This window comes from Myxine glutinosa, chromosome 8 (genome assembly GCF_964187855.1).
Source record: "Myxine glutinosa chromosome 8, kmMyxGlut1.1, whole genome shotgun sequence".
NCBI lineage: Eukaryota > Metazoa > Chordata > Myxini > Myxiniformes > Myxinidae > Myxine > Myxine glutinosa.
The window spans coordinates 152,619,900-152,647,018 of NC_136268.1; the positions used below are offsets into that span (position 1 = coordinate 152,619,900).

At 35.7% G+C, this 27,119-nt stretch overlaps 1 protein-coding gene and 1 long non-coding RNA gene across 4 annotated transcripts in view; both read left to right on the top strand.

Annotated features, from left to right (window-relative positions):
• Window positions 1–27,119, top strand: part of CAPRIN1 (cell cycle associated protein 1) — a 273,536-nt gene that overhangs the window by 25,328 nt on the left and 221,089 nt on the right. The window lies entirely within an intron of this gene.
• On the top strand, window positions 184–24,156 carry LOC137417492 (uncharacterized). The gene is made up of 3 exons (XR_010982454.2): window positions 184–1,424; window positions 1,598–1,714; window positions 23,871–24,156. It is a non-coding gene; the product is annotated as an uncharacterized LOC137417492 (long non-coding RNA).

Below are 27,119 nucleotides of genomic sequence, written 5' to 3' on the forward strand. Positions count from 1 at the left end.
TTTGTGACTTGCGCTATTGCCCCTCTTCCCGCCCCCTAACTCAAAACACTCTTACGGACGTAAATTTTATTATCGCGAATTTAGAAGGGTGAGGCACGGTCTGATCTTTTCAATGACCTGATCTAACATCAGTAAAAGTAATAATAATTGGCAATAATAATAATAAGGATAATAACATGACCCCCTGCTGCTCCTGTAGTGAGCGGATGTACTCGTTCAAACAAACACTTCAACTTGATGGAAAATATTCAGGGAAAATAATACAAAATAATGTTAACTTTTGTATATTGACTATTGTGATTCGTATGCAATCCCCATCACCTTTATGCATCGTTTAGGCACACCTGCCTGAATACCTTCACCCACATCCTCCATATGTACCTGCTGAAAATATGGACCCTTATTGGAAAGAAATACTTTATATTTGGCCTAAGCCTTAATATTTGTAATAACTTGAAACTCCATAGCATAATTGTTAGAATATACCCTGAGTCTCAGAGGTCATCAGTTTGATTCCGACCCTGGACGAGCCATACCAAAGATGAAATATGGTACGTGCTATTTCCTGCTTGGTGCTCAGCATTTGAAGGATAGAGTACAGACAAACCTCATGGGTTCCATGGAGAGGAGGATATTCCACCTTGATTGCCCTGCTAAGTATGGAGAGTAAGATTGACATCATAAAGATGCCGTCGTAGGTACGCAGAATACTCTGGGAAGTGGTCACTTCCCTCAAGCTCTGTGTGTGTGTGTGTGTGTGTGTGTGTGTGTGTGTGTGTGTGTGTGTGTGTGTGTGTGTGTGTGTGTGTGTGTGTGTGTTAGAGCCCCTGCATGAGCCTTCAACCCTGTAGAAAAAAGTTGTTTATTTTTTGGAAACGAAGCTCTTTTTCACCTTGACTCGTTCCCATTGTGGAACAGCTCAAGCGGTTTCTCCACCATGTCCAGTCTTCTACAAGCAAACCCCCTCCTTCAATCAGGCCTGTGAAGTGCACTTCGCATGACACTCTTCCTTGGTCTCCTTGAGTTAGACAATTGTGGACGGTCCACGAGAAAATGGTGGACGAGCAAAGCCGCTGCGTTAGCGCTCATTTCAGGGTGAACACTTACTGAAGTTTATGGCAGAAGAGGCAAACTGAACTAGCATCAAGTTCAATGAACGAAAAGGTCTTCGGTCAATTTTGGGGCAGCTGTGTTCAAAGGATGTGGATGCTTTTGTGAAACAGCAATAGGATAATACAAGAAAATTCAAGTTTGCACAAGAAAATGACGGATCACAACAGGAAAACCAGTGCAGCACCGACAAATACCTCCATATACTTGGTGCCATCCTGCAATAGCTGCGACAAATTTGTTCAACTCGGCCTGGGTATGCAATGAGATGAGAGAGCAGTTTCCACCCTTGATTGCACATGAAGAAACAACAGGTTTGTTGCTCCTTTCATTTTCTCCCATTTGAACATGCACAATCGACATTCCTTCCGTTCTAATCAATATCTATATGTTTTATCTCCTTTCTGACTTGGATGTTTGTTTTAATTGACCAGAATGCTTTTGTAAGGCTTTATAAACCCTAACTCCACATGTTCCTTCCATATAGACAATATCGAGGTTGTAACACAGGAGGGAGTGGAAAATGACACGGCCGTACACTTCTCGGCCACTTTCTTCTTAGCCGCACCTTCATCAACTCCATCCATTAAAATTAGATACTGAGGTGAGTTTTTGAAACATTTTTTATTAATGAGCTAGAACAATGCGACTGTTGCCAATATGCTTCCGCGTAGTCCCACAACGGGTAGATGCCATCGTTCACTGTCATAAAAATAAACAAGTTTGATTTAAATCCCTTCAGCTTCAGTCACCAAGTATCACATTTTCACCAGCCATGACAGGTTTCACATCGATCGATGAAGCGGTTTCAGAGAAGGGATTTTTTTAAATATCGGCTTTCAAGCTAATATGGCTGCCACCCCACGTGACATATGACCTTTAAAATGTACACTCTGCATATGTATGGATAGGGGATCATGTTTGTGAAGTTTCGTGTTGATCGGATAAGGTTCATTTTTCTATCCAAGATAGCTGCCAAACCACGTGACCTATGATGTCATAATTTTCAAATTATATGCAACAATGGTGTTAGTTGATATTTGTAAAATTTCGCGTCGATAGGGTAACCAGGTTTCAGAGATATAATTATTTAATATTTATTTCAATCCAATATGGCTGCCACACCATGTGACCAATGATGTTTTTCTGATCATCTTTTAATTGCCAATTGCCATGCCTTGTCAATGACACACGTAAAGTTTTAAGATGTTTTTTTAAAGGTTTTAGGTTAAATCCAACATGGCTGCCAAACCATGTGTCCTATGATGTCATAAATTAAATACTTCAATCCAAATGGGTGATAGATCATGTGCATGCAATTTCAGATTTTTAGGATAAGGAATTTAATTAAAACATTTTTGGCTGGTATACCACTTTACCTATGATGTCATAATTATCATGCTTTTGATACCACCCCAATGGAAGCAATGCGAAACAATGCGAATCAAAGTTTCAAATTTTTCCATTCAGCGGTTTCCGATAAATAATTTTTTAATTACTTGCGTTTATTCCAAGATGGCTGCCATACCATGTGACCTATGACATCACAATTATGATAAAAACATTCTGCATGGGTGTCACTCCTACCCTGAATGTTTTGTCTCAATTGGGCATGTGGTTGCTGAGAAAAACAAGGTGTAGCCCATGCGGAAGGACGGACGGATGGACGGACAACCCGAAAACATAATGCCTCCGGCCACCGTCGGGGGCGTAGGCATAAAAAGTGATGGATTTTCCGTACTCCCTTCACGTTTCCTATTATTGTACACCGCTCCTTTCCGATGCCATCTCCAGGCATTGCAAATCGTCATTGCTGGGCACCGAAGGGGGCTCAGCAGTGACGCACGCTGAAAGAGAGTACTCAGTTTTCACTCTGGTTGTTGTACACCGCTCCTTTCCTATGCCATCTCCAGGCATTGCAAATCGTCATTGCTGGGCACCGAAGGGGGCTCGGCAGTGACGCACGCTGAAAGGGAGTACTCAGTTTTCACTCTGGTTGTTTGTTTTCTTGCTTTCTTTCTTGTTTGTTGTACACCGCTCCTTTCCTATGCCATCTCCAGGCATTGCAAATCGTCATTGCCGGGCACCAAAGGGGGCTCGGCAGTGACGCACGCTGAAAGAGAGTACTCAGTTTTCACTCTGGTTTCTTTCTTTCTTGTTGTACACCGCTCCTTTCCTATGCCATCTCCAGGCATTGCAAATCGTCATTGCCGGACACCAAAGGGGGCTCGGCAGTGACGCACGCTGAAAGAGAGTACTCAGTTTTCACTCTGGTTTCTTTCTTTATTGTTGTACACCGCTCCTTTCCTATGCCATCTCCAGGCATTGCAAATCGTCATTGCCGGGCACCAGAGGGGGCTCGGCAGTGACGCACGCTGAAAGAGAGTACTCAGTTTTCACTCTGGTTTCTTGTTTGTTTGTTTTCTTGTTTGTTTTCTTGTTTGTTTTCTTTCTTGTTTTCTTTCTTGGTTGTCCGGACGATATCTCAGCCATCCTTTGAGCTAGGAAGCTGAAATTTCGGCACAAGAGTGAGCAAGTCCTTTGTCAAAAACGTTATTTATTTTTTTTGATTAATCAATAAATTGAGGAGTTATTTAATTATTAGCGATTAATTAAGTACTTATTTAATTAATCAAATTTCCTTTCTCTTCTGACCATTAACTCAGGCACCTTTTGAGTTAGGAAGCTGATATTTGGACATGCCAATGACCAGGTGATTTGGCTGCAAAGGATATTTTTGATTTATTAATTAATCAATTAATCGATTAATTATTAAATTATTCGATTAATGACAAAAAAAAATTTTTTTTTTAAGTTACAGATTCTGATGAAATTGTGGTAGTTTATGTGTTCTCTGACCAAATTGATTAATAATTTAATTTTTTTATGATTATTATTTATTTATTTTCATTATTAATCATTTATTTATTTTCTTTCTCATTTGGCCAATATCTCAGGCACCTTTTGAGCTGGGAAGCTAATATTTGGACATGAGTGACCAAGTGATGTGGCTATCAAGGATATTTTTGATTTATTGATCAATCATTTCATCTATTAATTATTTATTGATTAATCGATTAATTATTTATTGAGTAATCAATTAATTATTTAATTTTTTATAAATGACTTATTCAATTAAATTTCTAAAAGATACATCTTCGGATGAAGCACTAGTGGTTTAGTTATGCGATTAGCCAATTGATTATGAAAATATTTTGTGATAATCTTTTATTGATTTTAATTATACAATTAATCAATCAATTAGTGTACACCTCTCCCTCCCAATGCAGCCTCAATGAGCTGCACTGCGGTATTGCCGGGCGCCAGAGGCGCCCCGGCAATGCCGCGCTGCAGCATATTTAATTATTTGGCATGGGGCGGTGTACTTTGAATGTATGTGTACTTGTTTGTTTTCTTTCTTGTTGTACACCGCTCCTTTCCTATGCCATCTCCAGGCATTGCAAATCGTCATTGCCGGGCACCAAAGGGGGCTCGGCAGTGACGCACGCTGAAAGAGAGTACTCAGTTTTCACTCTGGTTGTTTGTTGTACACCGCTCCTTTCCTATGCCACCTCCAGGCATTGCAAATCGTCATTGCCGGGCACCGAAGGGGGCTCGGCAGTGACGCACGCTGAAAGAGAGTACTCAGTTTTCACTCTGGTTTCTTGTTTGTTTTCTTGTTTTCTTGGTTGTCCGGACGATATCTCAGCCATCCTTTGAGCTAGGAAGCTGAAATTTCGGCACAGTAGTGAGCAAGTCCTTTGTCAAATACGGTATTTTTTGTTTTTTGAATAATCAATTAATTGAGGAGTTATTTAATTATTAGCGTTTAATTAAGTACTTATTTAATTAATTAAATTTCATTTATCTTCTGACCATTATTAACTCAGGCACCTTTTGAGTTAGGAAGCTGATATTTGGACATGCCAATGACCAGGTGATTTGGCTGCAAAGGATATTTTTGATTTATTAATTAATCAATTAATCGATTAATTATTTAATTATTCGATTAATGACAAAAAAATTTTTTTTTTTTAAGTTACAGATTCTGATGAAATAGTGGTAGTTTATGTGTTCTCTGACCAAATTGATTAATAATTTAATTTTTTTATGATTATTATTTATTTATTTTCATTATTAATCATTTATTTATTTTCTTTCTCATTTGGCCAATATCTCAGGCACCTTTTGAGCTGGGAAGCTAATATTTGGACATGAGTGACCAAGTGATGTGGCTATCAAGGATATTTTTGATTTATTGATTAATCATTTCATCTATTAAGTATTTATTGATTAATCGATTAATTATTTATTGAGTAATCAATTAATTATTTAATTTTTTATAAATGACTTATTTAATTAAATTTCTAAAAGATACATCTTCGGATGAAGCACTACTGGTTTAGTTATGCGATTAGCCAATTGATTATGAAAATATTTTGTGATAATCTTTTATTGATTTTAATTATACAATTAATCAATCAATTAGTGTACACCTCTCCCTCCCAATGCAGCCTCAATGAGCTGCACTGCGGTATTGCCGGGCGCCGGAGGCGCCCCGGCAATGCCGCGCTGCAGCATATTTAATTATTTGGCATGGGGCGGTGTACTTTGAATGTATGTGTACTTGTTTGTTTTCTTTCTTGGTTGTCCGGGCGATATCTCAGCCATCCTTTGAGCTAGGAAGCTGAAATTTCGGCACAGTAGTGAGCAAGTCCTTTGTCAAATACGGTATTTTTTGTTTTTTGAATAATCAATTAATTGAGGAGTTATTTAATTATTAGCGTTTAATTAAGTACTTATTTAATTAATTAAATTTCATTTATCTTCTGACCATTATTAACTCAGGCACCTTTTGAGTTAGGAAGCTGATATTTGGACATGCCAATGACCAGGTGATTTGGCTGCAAAGGATATTTTTGATTTATTAATTAATCAATTAATCGATTAATTATTTAATTATTCGATTAATGACAAAAAAATTTTTTTTTTTTAAGTTACAGATTCTGATGAAATAGTGGTAGTTTATGTGTTCTCTGACCAAATTGATTAATAATTTAATTTTTTTATGATTATTGTACACCGCTCCTTTCCTATGCCACCTCCAGGCATTGCAAATCGTCATTGCCGGGCACCGAAGGGGGCTCGGCAGTGACGCACGCTGAAAGAGAGTACTCAGTTTTCACTCTGGTTTCTTGTTGTACACCGCTCCTTTCCTATGCCATCTCCAGGCATTGCAAATCGTCATTGCCGGGCACCAAAGGGGGCTCGGCAGTGACGCACGCTGAAAGAGAGTACTCAGTTTTCACTCTGGTTTCTTTCTTGTTTGTTTGTTTTCTTGTTTGTTTTCTTTCTTGTTTGCTTTCTTGGTTGTCCGGACGATATCTCAGCCATCCTTTGAGCTAGGAAGCTGAAATTTCGGCACAGTAGTGAGCAAGTCCTTTGTCAAATACGGTATTTTTTGTTTTTTGAATAATCAATTAATTGAGGAGTTATTTAATTATTAGCGTTTAATTAAGTACTTATTTAATTAATTAAATTTCATTTATCTTCTGACCATTATTAACTCAGGCACCTTTTGAGTTAGGAAGCTGATATTTGGACATGCCAATGACCAGGTGATTTGGCTGCAAAGGATATTTTTGATTTATTAATTAATCAATTAATCGATTAATTATTTAATTATTCGATTAATGACAAAAAAAATTTTTTTTTTTAAGTTACAGATTCTGATGAAATAGTGGTAGTTTATGTGTTCTCTGACCAAATTGATTAATAATTTAATTTTTTTATGATTATTATTTATTTATTTTCATTATTAATCATTTATTTATTTTCTTTCTCATTTGGCCAATATCTCAGGCACCTTTTGAGCTGGGAAGCTAATATTTGGACATGAGTGACCAAGTGATGTGGCTATCAAGGATATTTTTGATTTATTGATTAATCATTTCATCTATTAAGTATTTATTGATTAATCGATTAATTATTTATTGAGTAATCAATTAATTATTTAATTTTTTATAAATGACTTATTTAATTAAATTTCTAAAAGATACATCTTCGGATGAAGCACTACTGGTTTAGTTATGCGATTAGCCAATTGATTATGAAAATATTTTGTGATAATCTTTTATTGATTTTAATTATACAATTAATCAATCAATTAGTGTACACCTCTCCCTCCCAATGCAGCCTCAATGAGCTGCACTGCGGTATTGCCGGGCGCCGGAGGCGCCCCGGCAATGCCGCGCTGCAGCATATTTAATTATTTGGCATGGGGCGGTGTACTTTGAATGTATGTGTACTTGTTTGTTTTCTTGTTTGTTTTCTTGCTTGTTTGTTTGTTTTCTTGGTTGTCCGGACGATATCTCAGCCATCCTTTGAGCTAGGAAGCTGAAATTTCGGCACAGTAGTGAGCAAGTCCTTTGTCAAATACGGTATTTTTTGTTTTTTGAATAATCAATTAATTGAGGAGTTATTTAATTATTAGCGTTTAATTAAGTACTTATTTAATTAATTAAATTTCATTTATCTTCTGACCATTATTAACTCAGGCACCTTTTGAGTTAGGAAGCTGATATTTGGACATGCCAATGACCAGGTGATTTGGCTGCAAAGGATATTTTTGATTTATTAATTAATCAATTAATCGATTAATTATTTAATTATTCGATTAATGACAAAAATTTTTTTTTTTTTAAGTTACAGATTCTGATGAAATAGTGGTAGTTTATGTGTTCTCTGACCAAATTGATTAATAATTTAATTTTTTTATGATTATTATTTATTTATTTTCATTATTAATCATTTATTTATTTTCTTTCTCATTTGGCCAATATCTCAGGCACCTTTTGAGCTGGGAAGCTAATATTTGGACATGAGTGACCAAGTGATGTGGCTATCAAGGATATTTTTGATTTATTGATTAATCATTTCATCTATTAAGTATTTATTGATTAATCGATTAATTATTTATTGAGTAATCAATTAATTATTTAATTTTTTATAAATGACTTATTTAATTAAATTTCTAAAAGATACATCTTCGGATGAAGCACTACTGGTTTAGTTATGCGATTAGCCAATTGATTATGAAAATATTTTGTGATAATCTTTTATTGATTTTAATTATACAATTAATCAATCAATTAGTGTACACCTCTCCCTCCCAATGCAGCCTCAATGAGCTGCACTGCGGTATTGCCGGGCGCCGGAGGCGCCCCGGCAATGCCGCGCTGCAGCATATTTAATTATTTGGCATGGGGCGGTGTACTTTGAATGTATGTGTACTTGTTATTTATTTATTTTCATTATTAATCATTTATTTATTTTCTTTCTCATTTGGCCAATATCTCAGGCACCTTTTGAGCTGGGAAGCTAATATTTGGACATGAGTGACCAAGTGATGTGGCTATCAAGGATATTTTTGATTTATTGATTAATCATTTCATCTATTAAGTATTTATTGATTAATCGATTAATTATTTATTGAGTAATCAATTAATTATTTAATTTTTTATAAATGACTTATTTAATTAAATTTCTAAAAGATACATCTTCGGATGAAGCACTACTGGTTTAGTTATGCGATTAGCCAATTGATTATGAAAATATTTTGTGATAATCTTTTATTGATTTTAATTATACAATTAATCAATCAATTAGTGTACACCTCTCCCTCCCAATGCAGCCTTAATGAGCTGCACTGCGGTATTGCCGGGCGCCGGAGGCGCCCCGGCAATGCCGCGCTGCAGCATATTTAATTATTTGGCATGGGGCGGTGTACTTTGAATGTATGTGTACTTGTTGTACACCGCTCCTTTCCTATGCCATCTCCAGGCATTGCAAATCGTCATTGCCGGGCACCAAAGGGGGCTCGGCAGTGACGCACGCTGAAAGAGAGTACTCAGTTTTCACTCTGGTTTCTTTCTTGTTGTACACCGCTCCTTTCCTATGCCATCTCCAGGCATTGCAAATCGTCATTGCCGGGCACCAAAGGGGGCTCGGCAGTGACGCACGCTGAAAGAGAGTACTCAGTTTTCACTCTGGTTTCTTTCTTGTTGTACACCGCTCCTTTCCTATGCCATCTCCAGGCATTGCAAATCGTCATTGCCGGGCACCAAAGGGGGCTCGGCAGTGACGCACGCTGAAAGAGAGTACTCAGTTTTCACTCTGGTTTCTTTCTTGTTTGTTTTCTTGTTTGTTTTCTTTCTTGTTTGCTTTCTTGGTTGTCCGGACGATATCTCAGCCATCCTTTGAGCTAGGAAGCTGAAATTTCGGCACAGTAGTGAGCAAGTCCTTTGTCAAATACGGTATTTTTTGTTTTTTGAATAATCAATTAATTGAGGAGTTATTTAATTATTAGCGTTTAATTAAGTACTTATTTAATTAATAAAATTTCATTTATCTTCTGACCATTATTAACTCAGGCACCTTTTGAGTTAGGAAGCTGATATTTGGACATGCCAATGACCAGGTGATTTGGCTGCAAAGGATATTTTTGATTTATTAATTAATCAATTAATCGATTAATTATTTAATTATTCGATTAATGACAAAAAATTTTTTTTTTTTTAAGTTACAGATTCTGATGAAATAGTGGTAGTTTATGTGTTCTCTGACCAAATTGATTAATAATTTAATTTTTTTATGATTATTATTTATTTATTTTCATTATTAATCATTTATTTATTTTCTTTCTCATTTGGCCAATATCTCAGGCACCTTTTGAGCTGGGAAGCTAATATTTGGACATGAGTGACCAAGTGATGTGGCTATCAAGGATATTTTTGATTTATTGATTAATCATTTCATCTATTAAGTATTTATTGATTAATCGATTAATTATTTATTGAGTAATCAATTAATTATTTAATTTTTTATAAATGACTTATTTAATTAAATTTCTAAAAGATACATCTTCGGATGAAGCACTACTGGTTTAGTTATGCGATTAGCCAATTGATTATGAAAATATTTTGTGATAATCTTTTATTGATTTTAATTATACAATTAATCAATCAATTAGTGTACACCTCTCCCTCCCAATGCAGCCTCAATGAGCTGCACTGCGGTATTGCCGGGCGCCGGAGGCGCCCCGGCAATGCCGCGCTGCAGCATATTTAATTATTTGGCATGGGGCGGTGTACTTTGAATGTATGTGTACTTGTTTGTTTTCTTGTTTGTTTTCTTGCTTGTTTGTTTTCTTGGTTGTCCGGACGATATCTCAGCCATCCTTTGAGCTAGGAAGCTGAAATTTCGGCACAGTAGTGAGCAAGTCCTTTGTCAAATACGGTATTTTTTGTTTTTTGAATAATCAATTAATTGAGGAGTTATTTAATTATTAGCGTTTAATTAAGTACTTATTTAATTAATTAAATTTCATTTCTCTTCTGACCATTATTAACTCAGGCACCTTTTGAGTTAGGAAGCTGATATTTGGACATGCCAATGACCAGGTGATTTGGCTGCAAAGGATATTTTTGATTTATTAATTAATCAATTAATCGATTAATTATTTAATTATTCGATTAATGACAAAAAATTTTTTTTTTTTAAAGTTACAGATTCTGATGAAATAGTGGTAGTTTATGTGTTCTCTGACCAAATTGATTAATAATTTAATTTTTTTATGATTATTATTTATTTATTTTCATTATTAATCATTTATTTATTTTCTTTCTCATTTGGCCAATATCTCAGGCACCTTTTGAGCTGGGAAGCTAATATTTGGACATGAGTGACCAAGTGATGTGGCTATCAAGGATATTTTTGATTTATTGATTAATCATTTCATCTATTAAGTATTTATTGATTAATCGATTAATTATTTATTGAGTAATCAATTAATTATTTAATTTTTTATAAATGACTTATTTAATTAAATTTCTAAAAGATACATCTTCGGATGAAGCACTAGTGGTTTAGTTATGCGATTAGCCAATTGATTATGAAAATATTTTGTGATAATCTTTTATTGATTTTAATTATACAATTAATCAATCAATTAGTGTACACCTTTCACTCCCAATGCAGCCTCAATGAGCTGCACTGCGGTATTGCCGGGCGCCGGAGGCGCCCCGGCAATGCCGCGCTGCAGCATATTCAATTATTTGGCATGGGGCGGTGTACTTTGAATGTATTTGTACTTGTTTGTTTGTTTTCTTGGTTGTCCGGACGATATCTCAGCCATCCTTTGAGCTAGGAAGCTTAAATTTCGGCACAGTAGTGAGCAAGTCCTTTGTCAAATACGGTATTTTTTGTTTTTTGAATAATCAATTAATTGAGGAGTTATTTAATTATTAGCGTTTAATTAAGTACTTATTTAATTAATTAAATTTCATTTCTCTTCTGACCATTATTAACTCAGGCACCTTTTGAGTTAGGAAGCTGATATTTGGACATGCCAATGACCAGGTGATTTGGCTGCAAAGGATATTTTTGATTTATTAATTAATCAATTAATCGATTAATTATTTAATTATTCGATTAATGACAAAAAAAATTTTTTTTTTTAAAGTTACAGATTCTGATGAAATAGTGGTAGTTTATGTGTTCTCTGACCAAATTGATTAATAATTTAATTTTTTTATGATTATTATTTATTTATTTTCATTATTTTCTTTCTTGTTTGTTTGTCCGGACGATATCTCAGCCATCCTTTGAGCTAGGAAGCTGAAATTTCGGCACAATCGTGAGCAAGTCCTTTGTCAAAAACAGTATTTTTTTTTTTTGATTAATCAATAAATTGAGGAGTTATTTAATTATTAGCGATTAATTTAGTACTTATTTAATTAATTAAATTTCCTTTCTCTTCTGACCATTAACTCAGGCACCTTTTGAGTTAGGAAGCTGACATTTGGACATGCCAATTACCAGGTGATTTGGCTGCAAAGGATATTTTTGATTTATTAATTAATCAATTAATCGATTAATTATTTAATTATTCGATTAATGACAAAAAAAATTTTTTTTTTAAAGTTAAAGATTCTGATGAAATAGTGGTAGTTTATGTGTTCTCTGACCAAATTGATTAATAATTTAATTTTTTTATGATTATTATTTATTTATTTTCATTATTAATCATTTATTTATTTTCTTTCTCATTTGGCCAATATCTCAGGCACCTTTTGAGCTGGGAAGCTAATATTTGGACATGAGTGACAAAGTGATGTGGCTATCAAGGATATTTTTGATTTATTGATTAATCATTTCATCTATTAATTATTTATTGATTAATCGATTAATTATTTATTGAGTAATCAATTAATTATTTAATTTTTTATAAATGACTTATTTAATTAAATTTCTAAAAGATACATCTTCGGATGAAGCACTAGTGCTTTAGGTATGCTATTAGCCAATTGATTATGAAAATATTTTGTGATAATCTTTTATTGATTTTAATTATACAATTAATCAATCAATTAGTGTACACCTCTCCCTCCCAATGCAGCCTCAATGAGCTGCACTGCGGTATTGCCGGGCGCCAGAGGCGCCCCGGCAATGCCGCGCTGCAGCATATTTAATTATTTGGCATGGGGCGGTGTACTTTGAATGTATGTGTACTTGTTTTCTTTCTTGTTTGTTTTCTTTCTTGTTTGTCCGGGCGATATCTCAGCCATCCTTTGAGCTAGGAAGCTGAAATTTCGGCACAATAGTGAGCAAGTCCTTTGTCAAAAACGGTATTTTTTTTGTTTGATTAATCAATAAATTGAGGTATTATTTAATTATTAGCGATTAATTAAGTACTGATTTAATTAATCAAATTTCCTTTCTCTTCTGACCATTAACTCAGGCACCTTTTGAGTTAGGAAGCTGATATTTGGACATGCCAATGACCAGGTGATTTGGCTGCAAAGATATTTTTGATTTATTAATTAATCAATTAATCGATTAATTATTTAATTATTTGATTAATGACAAAAATTTTTTTTTTTTTAAAGTTACAGATTCTGATGAAATAGTGGTAGTTTATGTGTTCTCTGACCAAATTGATTAATAATTTAATTTTTTATGATTATTATTTATTTATTTTAATTATTAATCATTTATTTATTTTCTTTCTCATTTGGCCAATATCTCAGGCACCTTTTGAGCTGGGAAGCTAATATTTGGACATGAGTGACCAAGTGATGTGGCTATCAAGGATATTTTTGATTTATTGATTAATCATTTAATCGATTAATTATTTATTGATTAATCGATTCATTATTTATTTATTAATCAATTAATTATTTAATTTTTTATTAATGACTTATTTAATTAAATTTCTAAAAGATACATCTTCGGATGAAGCACTAGTGGTTTAGTTATGCTATAAGCCAATTGATTATGAAAATATTTTGTGATAATCCTTTATTGATTTTAATTATACAATTAATCAATCAATTAGCGTACACCTCTCCCTTCCAATGCAGCCTCAATGAGCCGCGCTGTAGGATATTTAATTATTTGGCATGGGGGCGGTGTACTTTGAATGTATCTGTACTTGTTTGTTTTCTTTCTTGTTGTACACCGCTCCTTTCCTATGCCATCTCCAGGCATTGCAAATCGTCATTGCCGGGCACCAAAGGGGGCTCGGCAGTGACGCACGCTGAAAGAGAGTACTCAGTTTTCACTCTGGTTTCTTGTTTGTTGTACACCGCTCCTTTCCTATGCCATCTCCAGGCATTGCAAATCGTCATTGCCGGGCACCAAAGGGGGCTCGGCAGTGACGCACGCTGAAAGAGAGTACTCAGTTTTCACTCTGGTTGTTTGTTGTACACCGCTCCTTTCCTATGCCATCTCCAGGCATTGCAAATCGTCATTGCCGGGCACCAAAGGGGGCTCGGCAGTGACGCACGCTGAAAGAGAGTACTCAGTTTTCACTCTGGTTTCTTGTTTGTTTGTTTTCTTGCTTTCTTTCTTGGTTGTCCGGACGATATCTCAGCCATCCTTTGAGCTAGGAAGCTGAAATTTCGGCACAGTCGTGAGCAAGTCCTTTGTCAAATACGGTATTTTTTGTTTTTTGAATAATCAATTAATTGAGGAGTTATTTAATTATTAGCGTTTAATTAAGTACTTATTTAATTAATTAAATTTCATTTCTCTTCTGACCATTATTAACTCAGGCACCTTTTGAGTTAGGAAGCTGATATTTGGACATGCCAATGACCAGGTGATTTGGCTGCAAAGGATATTTTTGATTTATTAATTAATCAATTAATCGATTAATTATTTAATTATTCGATTAATGACCCAAAAAAATTTTTTTTTTAAGTTACAGATTCTGATGAAATAGTGGTAGTTTATGTGTTCTCTGACCAAATTGATTACCAATTTAATTTTTTTATGATTATTATTTCTTTATTTTCATTATTAATCATTTATTTATTTTCTTTCTCATTTGGCCAATATCTCAGGCACCTTTTGAGCTGGGAAGCTAATATTTGGACATAAGTGACTAAGTGATGTGGCTATCAAGGATATTTTTGATTTATTGATTAATCATTTCATCTATTAATTATTTATTGATTAATCGATTAATTATTTATTGAGTAATCAATTAATTATTTAATTTTTTATAAATGACTTATATAATTAAATTTCTAAAAGATACATCTTCGGATGAAGCACTAGTGGTTTAGTTATGCGATTAGCCAATTGATTATGAAAATATTTTGTGATAATCTTTTATTGATTTTAATTATACAATTAATCAATCAATTAGTGTACACCTCTCCCTCCCAATGCAGCCTTAATGAGCTGCACTGCGGTATTGCCGGGCGCCGGAGGCGCCCCGGCAATGCCGCGCTGCAGCATATTTAATTATTTGGCATGGGGCGGTGTACTTTGAATGTATGTGTACTTGTTTTCTTTCTTGTTTGTTTTCTTTCTTGTTTGTCCGGGCGATATCTCAGCCATCCTTTGAGCTAGGAAGCTGAAATTTCGGCACAATAGTGAGCAAGTCCTTTGTCAAAAACGGTATTTTTTTTGTTTGATTAATCAATAAATTGAGGTATTATTTAATTATTAGCGATTAATTAAGTACTGATTTAATTAATCAAATTTCCTTTCTCTTCTGACCATTAACTCAGGCACCTTTTGAGTTAGGAAGCTGATATTTGGACATGCCAATGACCAGGTGATTTGGCTGCAAAGATATTTTTGATTTATTAATTAATCAATTAATCGATTAATTATTTAATTATTTGATTAATGACAAAAAATTTTTTTTTTTTAAAGTTACAGATTCTTATGAAAAAGTGGTAGTTTATGTGTTCTCTGACCAAATTGATTAATAATTTAATTTTTTATGATTATTATTTATTTATTTTAATTATTAATCATTTATTTATTTTCTTTCTCATTTGGCCAATATCTCAGGCACCTTTTGAGCTGGGAAGCTAATATTTGGACATAAGTGACCAAGTGATGTGGCTATCAAGGATATTTTTGATTTATTGATTAATCATTTAATCGATTAATTATTTATTGATTAATCGATTCATTATTTATTTATTAATCAATTAATTATTTAATTTTTTATTAATGACTTATTTAATTAAATTTCTAAAAGATACATCTTCGGATGAAGCACTAGTGGTTTAGTTATGCTATAAGCCAATTGATTATGAAAATATTTTGTGATAATCCTTTATTGATTTTAATTATACAATTAATCAATCAATTAGCGTACACCTCTCCCTTCCAATGCAGCCTCAATGAGCCGCGCTGTAGGATATTTAATTATTTGGCATGGGGGCGGTGTACTTTGAATGTATCTGTACTTGTTTGTTTTCTTTCTTGTTGTACACCGCTCCTTTCCTATGCCATCTCCAGGCATTGCAAATCGTCATTGCCGGGCACCAAAGGGGGCTCGGCAGTGACGCACGCTGAAAGAGAGTACTCAGTTTTCACTCTGGTTTCTTGTTTGTTGTACACCGCTCCTTTCCTATGCCATCTCCAGGCATTGCAAATCGTCATTGCCGGGCACCAAAGGGGGCTCGGCAGTGACGCACGCTGAAAGAGAGTACTCAGTTTTCACTCTGGTTGTTTGTTGTACACCGCTCCTTTCCTATGCCATCTCCAGGCATTGCAAATCGTCATTGCCGGGCACCAAAGGGGGCTCGGCAGTGACGCACGCTGAAAGAGAGTACTCAGTTTTCACTCTGGTTTCTTGTTTGTTTGTTTTCTTGCTTTCTTTCTTGGTTGTCCGGACGATATCTCAGCCATCCTTTGAGCTAGGAAGCTGAAATTTCGGCACAGTCGTGAGCAAGTCCTTTGTCAAATACGGTATTTTTTGTTTTTTGAATAATCAATTAATTGAGGAGTTATTTAATTATTAGCGTTTAATTAAGTACTTATTTAATTAATTAAATTTCATTTCTCTTCTGACCATTATTAACTCAGGCACCTTTTGAGTTAGGAAGCTGATATTTGGACATGCCAATGACCAGGTGATTTGGCTGCAAAGGATATTTTTGATTTATTAATTAATCAATTAATCGATTAATTATTTAATTATTCGATTAATGACCCAAAAAAATTTTTTTTTTAAGTTACAGATTCTGATGAAATAGTGGTAGTTTATGTGTTCTCTGACCAAATTGATTACCAATTTAATTTTTTTATGATTATTATTTATTTATTTTCATTATTAATCATTTATTTATTTTCTTTCTCATTTGGCCAATATCTCAGGCACCTTTTGAGCTGGGAAGCTAATATTTGGACATAAGTGACTAAGTGATGTGGCTATCAAGGATATTTTTGATTTATTGATTAATCATTTCATCTATTAATTATTTATTGATTAATCGATTAATTATTTATTGAGTAATCAATTAATTATTTAATTTTTTATAAATGACTTATATAATTAAATTTCTAAAAGATACATCTTCGGATGAAGCACTAGTGGTTTAGTTATGCGATTAGCCAATTGATTATGAAAATATTTTGTGATAATCTTTTATTGATTTTAATTATACAATTAATCAATCAATTAGTGTACACCTCTCCCTCCCAATGCAGCCTTAATGAGCTGCACTGCGGTATTGCCGGGCGCCGGAGGCGCCCCGGCAATGCCGCGCTGCAGCATATTTAATTATTTGGCATGGGGCGGTGTACTTTGAATGTATGTGTACTTGTTTGTTTTCTTTCTTGGTTGTCCGGGCGATATCTCAGCCATCCTTTGAGCTAGGAAGCTGAAATTTCGGCACAGTAGTGAGCAAGTCCTTTGTCAAATACGGTATTTTTTGTTTTTTGAATAATCAATTAATTGAGGAGTTATTTAATTATTAGCGTTTAATTAAGTACTTATTTAATTAATTAAATTTCATTTCTCTTCTGACCATTATTAACTCAGGCACCTTTTGAGTTAGGAAGCTGATATTTGGACATGCCAATGACCAGGTGATTTGGCTGCAAAGGATATTTTTGATTTATTAATTAATCAATTAATCGATTAATTATTTAATTATTCGATTAATGACAAAAAATTTTTTTTTTTTAAAGTTACAGATTCTGATGAAATAGTGGTAGTTTATGTGTTCTCTGACCAAATTGATTAATAATTTAATTTTTTTATGATTATTATTTATTTATTTTCATTATTAATCATTTATTTATTTGTTTTCTTTCTTGGTTGTCCGGACGATATCTCAGCCATCCTTTGAGCTAGGAAGCTGAAATTTCGGCACAGTCGTGAGCAAGTCCTTTGTCAAATACGGTATTTTTTGTTTTTTGAATAATCAATTAATTGAGGAGTTATTTAATTATTAGCGTTTAATTAAGTACTTATTTAATTAATTAAATTTCATTTCTCTTCTGACCATTATTAACTCAGGCACCTTTTGAGTTAGGAAGCTGATATTTGGACATGCCAATGACCAGGTGATTTGGCTGCAAAGGATATTTTTGATTTATTAATTAATCAATTAATCGATTAATTATTTAATTATTCGATTAATGACCCAAAAAAATTTTTTTTTTAAGTTACAGATTCTGATGAAATAGTGGTAGTTTATGTGTTCTCTGACCAAATTGATTACCAATTTAATTTTTTTATGATTATTATTTATTTATTTTCATTATTAATCATTTATTTATTTTCTTTCTCATTTGGCCAATATCTCAGGCACCTTTTGAGCTGGGAAGCTAATATTTGGACATAAGTGACCAAGTGATGTGGCTATCAAGGATATTTTTGATTTATTGATTAATCATTTCATCTATTAATTATTTATTGATTAATCGATTAATTATTTATTGAGTAATCAATTAATTATTTAATTTTTTATAAATGACTTATTTAATTAAATTTCTAAAAGATACATCTTCGGATGAAGCACTAGTGGTTTAGTTATGCGATTAGCCAATTGATTATGAAAATATTTTGTGATAATCTTTTATTGATTTTAATTATACAATTAATCAATCAATTAGTGTACACCTCTCCCTCCCAATGCAGCCTTAATGAGCTGCACTGCGGTATTGCCGGGCGCCGGAGGCGCCCCGGCAATGCCGCGCTGCAGCATATTTAATTATTTGGCATGGGGCGGTGTACTTTGAATGTATGTGTACTTGTTGTACACCGCTCCTTTCCTATGCCACCTCCAGGCATTGCAAATCGTCATTGCCGGGCACCGAAGGGGGCTCGGCAGTGACGCACGCTGAAAGAGAGTACTCAGTTTTCACTCTGGTTTCTTGTTTGTTTTCTTGGTTGTCCGGACGATATCTCAGCCATCCTTTGAGCTAGGAAGCTGAAATTTCGGCACAGTAGTGAGCAAGTCCTTTGTCAAATACGGTATTTTTTGTTTTTTGAATAATCAATTAATTGAGGAGTTATTTAATTATTAGCGTTTAATTAAGTACTTATTTAATTAATTAAATTTCATTTATCTTCTGACCATTATTAACTCAGGCACCTTTTGAGTTAGGAAGCTGATATTTGGACATGCCAATGACCAGGTGATTTGGCTGCAAAGGATATTTTTGATTTATTAATTAATCAATTAATCGATTAATTATTTAATTATTCGATTAATGACAAAAAAAATTTTTTTTTTTAAGTTACAGATTCTGATGAAATAGTGGTAGTTTATGTGTTCTCTGACCAAATTGATTAATAATTTAATTTTTTTATGATTATTATTTATTTATTTTCATTATTAATCATTTATTTATTTTCTTTCTCATTTGGCCAATATCTCAGGCACCTTTTGAGCTGGGAAGCTAATATTTGGACATGAGTGACCAAGTGATGTGGCTATCAAGGATATTTTTGATTTATTGATTAATCATTTCATCTATTAAGTATTTATTGATTAATCGATTAATTATTTATTGAGTAATCAATTAATTATTTAATTTTTTATAAATGACTTATTTAATTAAATTTCTAAAAGATACATCTTCGGATGAAGCACTACTGGTTTAGTTATGCGATTAGCCAATTGATTATGAAAATATTTTGTGATAATCTTTTATTGATTTTAATTATACAATTAATCAATCAATTAGTGTACACCTCTCCCTCCCAATGCAGCCTCAATGAGCTGCACTGCGGTATTGCCGGGCGCCCGAGGCGCCCCGGCAATGCCGCGCTGCAGCATATTTAATTATTTGGCATGGGGCGGTGTACTTTGAATGTATGTGTACTTGTTGTACACCGCTCCTTTCCTATGCCACCTCCAGGCATTGCAAATCGTCATTGCCGGGCACCGAAGGGGGCTTGGCAGTGACGCACGCTGAAAGAGAGTACTCAGTTTTCACTCTGGTTTCTTGTTGTACACCGCTCCTTTCCTATGCCATCTCCAGGCATTGCAAATCGTCATTGCCGGGCACCAAAGGGGGCTCGGCAGTGACGCACGCTGAAAGAGAGTACTCAGTTTTCACTCTGGTTTCTTGTTTGTTTGTTTTCTTTCTTTCTTTCTTGGTTGTCCGGACGATATCTCAGCCATCCTTTGAGCTAGGAAGCTGAAATTTCGGCACAGTAGTGAGCAAGTCCTTTGTCAAATACGGTATTTTTTGTTTTTTGAATAATCAATTAATTGAGGAGTTATTTAATTATTAGCGTTTAATTAAGTACTTATTTAATTAATTAAATTTCATTTCTCTTCTGACCATTATTAACTCAGGCACCTTTTGAGTTAGGAAGCTGATATTTGGACATGCCAATGACCAGGTGATTTGGCTGCAAAGGATATTTTTGATTTATTAATTAATCAATTAATCGATTAATTATTTAATTATTCGATTAATGACCCAAAAAATTTGTTTTTTTTAAGTTACAGATTCTGATGAAATAGTGGTAGTTTATGTGTTCTCTGACCAAATTGATTACTAATTTAATTTTTTTATGATTATTATTTATTTATTTTCATTATTAATCATTTATTTATTTTCTTTCTCATTTGGCCAATATCTCAGGCACCTTTTGAGCTGGGAAGCTAATATTTGGACATGAGTGACCAAGTGATGTGGCTATCAAGGATATTTTTGATTTATTGATTAATCATTTCATCTATTAATTATTTATTGATTAATCGATTAATTATTTATTGAGTAATCAATTAATTATTTAATTTTTTATAAATGACTTATTTAATTAAATTTCTAAAAGATACATCTTCGGATGAAGCACTAATGGTTTAGTTATGCGATTAGCCAATTGATTATGAAAATATTTTGTGATAATCTTTTATTGATTTTAATTATACAATTAATCAATCAATTAGTGTACACCTCTCCCTCCCAATGCAGCCTCAATGAGCTGCACTGCGGTATTGCCGGGCGCCGGAGGCGCCCCGGCAATGCCGCGCTGCAGCACATTTAATTATTTGGCATGGGGCGGTGTACTTTGAATGTATGTGTACTTGTTTGTTTTCTTGTTTCCTTGGTTGTCCGGACGATATCTCAGCCATCCTTTGAGCTAGGAAGCTGAAATTTCGGCACAATAGTGAGCAAGTCCTTTGTCAAAAACGGTATTTTTTGTTTTTTGATTAATCAATTAATTGAGGAGTTATTTAATTATTAGCGTTTAATTAAGTACTTATTTAATTAATTAAATTTCATTTCTCTTCTGACCATTATTAACTCAGGCACCTTTTGAGTTAGGAAGCTGATATTTGGACATGCCAATGACCAGGTGATTTGGCTGCAAAGGATATTTTTGATTTATTAATTAATCAATTAATCGATTAATTATTTAATTATTCGATTAATGACAAAAAATTTTTTTTTTAAAAAGTTACAGATTCTGATGAAATAGTGGTAGTTTATGTGTTCTCTGACCAAATTGATTAATAATTTAATTTTTTTATGATTATTATTTATTTATTTTCATTATTAATCATTTATTTATTTTCTTTCTCATTTGGCCAATATCTCAGGCACCTTTTGAGCTGGGAAGCTAATATTTGGACATGAGTGACCAAGTGATGTGGCTATCAAGGATATTTTTGATTTATTGATTAATCATTTCATCTATTAAGTATTTATTGATTAATCGATTAATTATTTATTGAGTAATCAATTAATTATTTAATTTTTTATAAATGACTTATTTAATTAAATTTCTAAAAGATACATCTTCGGATGAAGCACTAGTGGTTTAGTTATGCGATTAGCCAATTGATTATGAAAATATTTTGTGATGATCTTTTATTGATTTTAATTATACAATTAATCAATCAATTAGTGTACACCTCTCCCTCCCAATGCAGCCTCAATGAGCTGCACTGCGGTATTGCCGGGCGCCGGAGGCGCCCCGGCAATGCCGCGCTGTAGGATATTTAATTATTTGGCATGGGGGCGGTGTACTTTGAATGTATGTGTACTTGTCATTTATTTATTTGTTTTCTTTCTTGGTTGTCCGGGCGATATCTCAGCCATCCTTTGAGCTAGGAAGCTGAAATTTCGGCACAATAGCGAGGAGGTCCTTTGTCAAAAACGGTCTTTTTTGTTTTTTGAATAATCAATTAATTGAGGAGTTATTTAATTATTAGCGTTTAATTAAGTACTTATTTAATTAATTAAATTTCATTTCTCTTCTGACCATTAACTCAGGCACCTTTTGAGTTAGGAAGCTGATATTTGGACATGCCAATGACCAGGTGATTTGGCTGCAAAGGATATTTTTGATTTATTAATTAATCAATTAATCGATTAATTATTTAATTATTCGATTAATGACAAAAAATGTTTTTTTTTTTAAGTTACAGATTCTGATGAAATAGTGGTAGTTTATGTGTTCTCTGACCAAATTGATTAATAATTTAATTTTTTTATGATTATTATTTATTTATTTTCATTATTAATCATTTATTTATTTTGTTTCTCATTTGGCCAATATCTCAGGCACCTTTTGAGCTGGGAATTTAATATTTGGACATGAGTGACCAAGTGATGTGGCTATCAAGGATATTTTTGATTTATTGATTAATCATTTCATATATTAAGTATTTATTGATTAATCGATTAATTATTTATTGAGTAATCAATTAATTATTTATAAATGACTTATTTAATTAATTTCTAAAAGATACATCTTCGGATGAAGCACTAGTGGTTTAGTTATGCGATTAGCCAATTGATTATGAAAATATTTTGTGATAATCTTTTATTGATTTTAATTATACAATTAATCAATCAATTAGTGTACACCTCTCCCTCCCAATGCAGCCTCAATGAGCTGCACTGCGGTATTGCCGGGCGCCGAAGGCGCCCCGGCAATGCCGCGCTGCAGCATATTTAATTATTTGGCATGGGGCGGTGTACTTTGAATGTATTTGTACTTGTCGGCTTTCTCACTGTTCCACCACTATGCCCCATTGGCTCCCAACTGCATGTGCATGTATTAAATGGACCAGTCCATTCCCCTTGGATCATAGATGTTAATATAATTACCCTCGCCAGAGGAGAAGGTATTGCATTTGAGTCCGTTTGTCTGTTTGTTTGTTTGTCCGCACAGAATAAATATGATTTTCTCTGCAACCGTTGATCCGATTGACAGGAAATTTTCACCATAGGTGCAACTCCACGTGTAGAATTTTCTAATGATAATTATGACGTCATATGTCACGTGGTTCGGCTGCAATCTTTGAAAAATCGAAAAACTTTGCACCTCTATATCTCCGAAAGTGCTGAATAGAAAAAATTGAGACATGGCTCATTGTAAAGAACTCTCCATGGGGAATAAAATATGTTAATGATGATGTCATAGGTGCCTCCATTATGATGTCATAATTCGACAAGTACAAAACTTCATCCGATCTAGATGAAATTTCTTGAGCGCCATGTCGGCATAAACTGGTGGAAAAAAAAAAATTATGACATCATTGGTCACGTGGTTCGGCCGCCATATTGGAAAAACCGAAAAACTTTGCACCTCTATATCACCGAAAGCGCTGAATCGAAAAAATTGAGACACGGCTCATTGTAAAGAACTCTCCATGGGGAATAAAATATGTTAATGATGATGTCATAGTTGCCTTCATTATGATGTCATAATTCGACAAGTACAAAACTTCATCCGATCAAGATGAAATTTCTTGAGCATAATCTAGGAATAAATTAGTTTAGAAAAAAAAAGAAGATGTCATCATTCACGTGGTTTGGCCGCCATAGTTGTTTTAACACAAAATCCTTAAAAACCACTGAAAATACATCCTGGTGAGGGTTTGCAATCTCTGATTGCTCTTTTTCTTGTTTAAACTGCTTTGTGCTCATTCCTTAACTATAATTCCTACTCACTACATCCTCTTTTGCAGCAAAGAAGAAGGAAAATCTCATCAAGCCTGCCAAGGTTTGGATGAAAACGGATGAAATGTGACGAAACCAGCTTGAATGGGAGAGAAGACAAAGCGAGATATACTGGGAAGATATAGGAGGTGCCACATGCAGAGGAGAAATGGAGACATGACGAGGGGAATTGGTGAGGTGATGATGAGAAGCAGGGACGTTATGAGTAGGAGAAGCGGGGTTGTGATGAGGAGAGGCTGGACATGATGAGAAATGAAGATATGATGAGAATTGGAAAATTAGAGCACTTGGACAGAAAAGGTAAGTTAAACCTCCTTCAGTTTAAGATGCAGCAGGTGGCTGCAATGAAGTTATTGATAAAACAAAGTCACTAAATGCTGACAACTTCTGTCGAGTGGTTTGTTTCAAAAACTAAAATATTGCCTTGAACCATTGAAATGGTTTTTCCCTTCAGGAATAAAGGCTGAGTGTGAACCAGCCATGTTTTCAAATTGCATGTGTGGAAAAGCCACACAGTGAAAGAATATTCAACAGGTGCATGATGGATTTCATCACCTTCCCTTGATGCCCGTGCTGGTAATACTTGTGTAGGCCGGAGCAAATTTTCCACCAGCCATTTCTCAAAAAATTGATCTTGATGTTCCTCAACAAAGTTAATGCAGAACACAAGATTCTCCAATCACCTGTATAACAAAACCCAAATTGCAATCATTTCTCTTAAAGAGGTATCTCCATCTGCTTCCACGGGACCAGGTGGGACGACTTCAGCGAAACTGGGCTGGAGTCCCTCGACCTCTTCACTAATGCTAAGCGCAAGTAGGACCACCCCTGTGGAACAGTTCCGGGACCTTGGAATCAAGTGGGGTCTGTGGATGAGATCCAACCTGCTCCAGGGGTACCTGAACAGGTCCTGGGTCCCCTGGCTGTTAAAACTCTTGTACCAATTGCATTTTCCACCAGACATCTTTGCACGGCTTGCTTTGAGGTTGTTGAGGTGTTGATTTCTGTCGAGTCCATCTGTGAGAGGGAAAGACTTCTTTGAACATTGCTATAATGGGTATGCTTTATCCACCAGAAACATGAGCCAATTTATTGGCCATCAATGGTCCTTGTTTGACTCAGAAGCAATATAACCAGTAGATACCATTGCCCATGATTGGAATTTCTAAGAACTCTATCACTATCTAGAAGCCTGGTGTTGGCTTAGAGGTTAGTGTGCCGGCTTGGGATCCAAGGATCCTGGGTTCCTTAGCGGTTACGGTGCCGGCTTGGGAACCTAGGATCCTGGGTTCCTTAGCGGTTAGAGCGCCGGCTTGGGATCCTCGGATCCTGGGTTCCTTAGCGGTTAGGGTGCCGGCTTGGGAACCTAGGATCCTGGGTTCCTTAGCGGTTAGGGTGCCGGGTTGGGAACCTAGGATCCTGGGTTCCTTAGCGGTTAGGGTGCCGGCATGGTATCCTGGGTTCCTTAGCGGTTACGGTGCCGGCTTGGGATCCAAGGATCCTGGGTTCCTTAGCGGTTAGAGTGCCGGCTTGGGATCCTAGGATCCTGGGTTCCTTAGCGGTTAGGGTGCCGGCTTGGGATCCTAGGATCCTGGGTTCCTTAGCGGTTAGGGTGCCGGCTTGGGAACCTAGGATCCTGGGTTCCTTAGCGGTTAGGGTGCCGGCTTGGGAACCGAGGATCCTGGGTTCCTTAGCGGTTAGGGTGCCGGGTTGGGAACCTAGGATCCTGGGTTCCTTAGCGGTTACGGTGCCGGCTTGGGATCCAAGGATCCTGGGTTCCTTAGCGGTTAGTGTGCCGGCTTGGGAACCTAGGATCCTGGGTTCCTTAGCGGTTAGGGTGCCAGCTTGGGATCCTAGGATCCTGGGTTCCTTAGCGGTTACGGTGCCGGCTTGGGATCCAAGGATCCTGGGTTCCTTAGCGGTTAGTGTGCCGGCTTGGGAACCTAGGATCCTGGGTTCCTTAGCGCTTAGTGTGCCGGCTTGGGAACCTAGGATCCTTGGTTCCTTAGCAGTTAGAGTGCCAGCTTGGGAACCTAGGATCCTGGGTTCCTTCGCGGTTAGTGTGCCAGCTTGGGAACCTAGGATCCTGGGTTCCTTAGTGGTTAGGGTGCCGGGTTGGGAACCTAGGATCCTGGGTTCCTTAGCGGTTAGGGTGCCGGCTTGGGATCCAAGGATCCTGGGTTTCTTAGCGGTTACGGTGCCGGCTTGGGAACCTAGGATCCTGGGTTCCTTAGCGGTTAGTGTGCTGGCTTGGGATCCTAGGATCCTGGGTTCCTTAGCGGTTAGGGTGCCGGCTTGGGATCCTAGGATCCTGGGTTCCTTAGCGGTTAGGGTGCCGGCTTGGGATCTTAGGATCCTGGGTTCAAATCCCGGTCGATCGCTGGATTAACACCAGGTGGGTTGACTCAGCCTGTCATCCTTCCGAGCAAACGGACCGAGCAAACGGACGGCAAATTGAGGACCAGTTCACTGGTAATTCCTTGTGTGTCGCAAGAGGCGACTAACAGGGTTGGTGGCAGGAAGGGCATCCGGCCATAAAACATTGCTTCAAAAAGGGGACCACAGTGCCCAACACAAGGGCAACCCCTGCTCTGTGGGGAAAAATGGCCTCGAAAGGTGGTTCTTCTATCAATATCTAGAAACCCAACGCAAATTATGAAAATGCCATTTTTTGCCATTGACCACAGCTTGAAGTTTAACTGAACGCCAGGATTTCCTGTTAAAATCATATTGATCGAAATCCTCGGATATGATTATCAGAACGTGTGCTATCAATTGCTCCAAAACCGTAACAACGACGAAAGGTGCTCAAAGTACTCTGTCATTTGAGCAATTTTGCAGGGATTACAAATTGGAATATGTTCCTGGAATATGTTCAATATACTATCAATTGGAATAATTGGAATTGGAATATGCCAAATAATTGCAATGGTGGCAAACCTAAATCACTTGGTGCTGTCAGATGCTGTTGATTGCCTAACCCCGAAGAGGTGTCCCAAACCACTGTGTTCTGGATTGGTTGCTGGCTTCCAAAGAGCTACTGCAACCTTCTCCCCGTCAGCTACGCATGAGCAATAATTTGTATCCGCCCTTTGTATGCGCGTGGGAATTCGAGACAAATGTAGTCAAATGTCTCCCAGGACACCCTGAAATTTTGGATCTACTGGGCAGATGTGAAGGTGCATGCCCCTTATGCCCACACATATGCTTGATGGGATGTGCTTCCATTGGGGTGGTATATTTAGTGGTTAAATGAA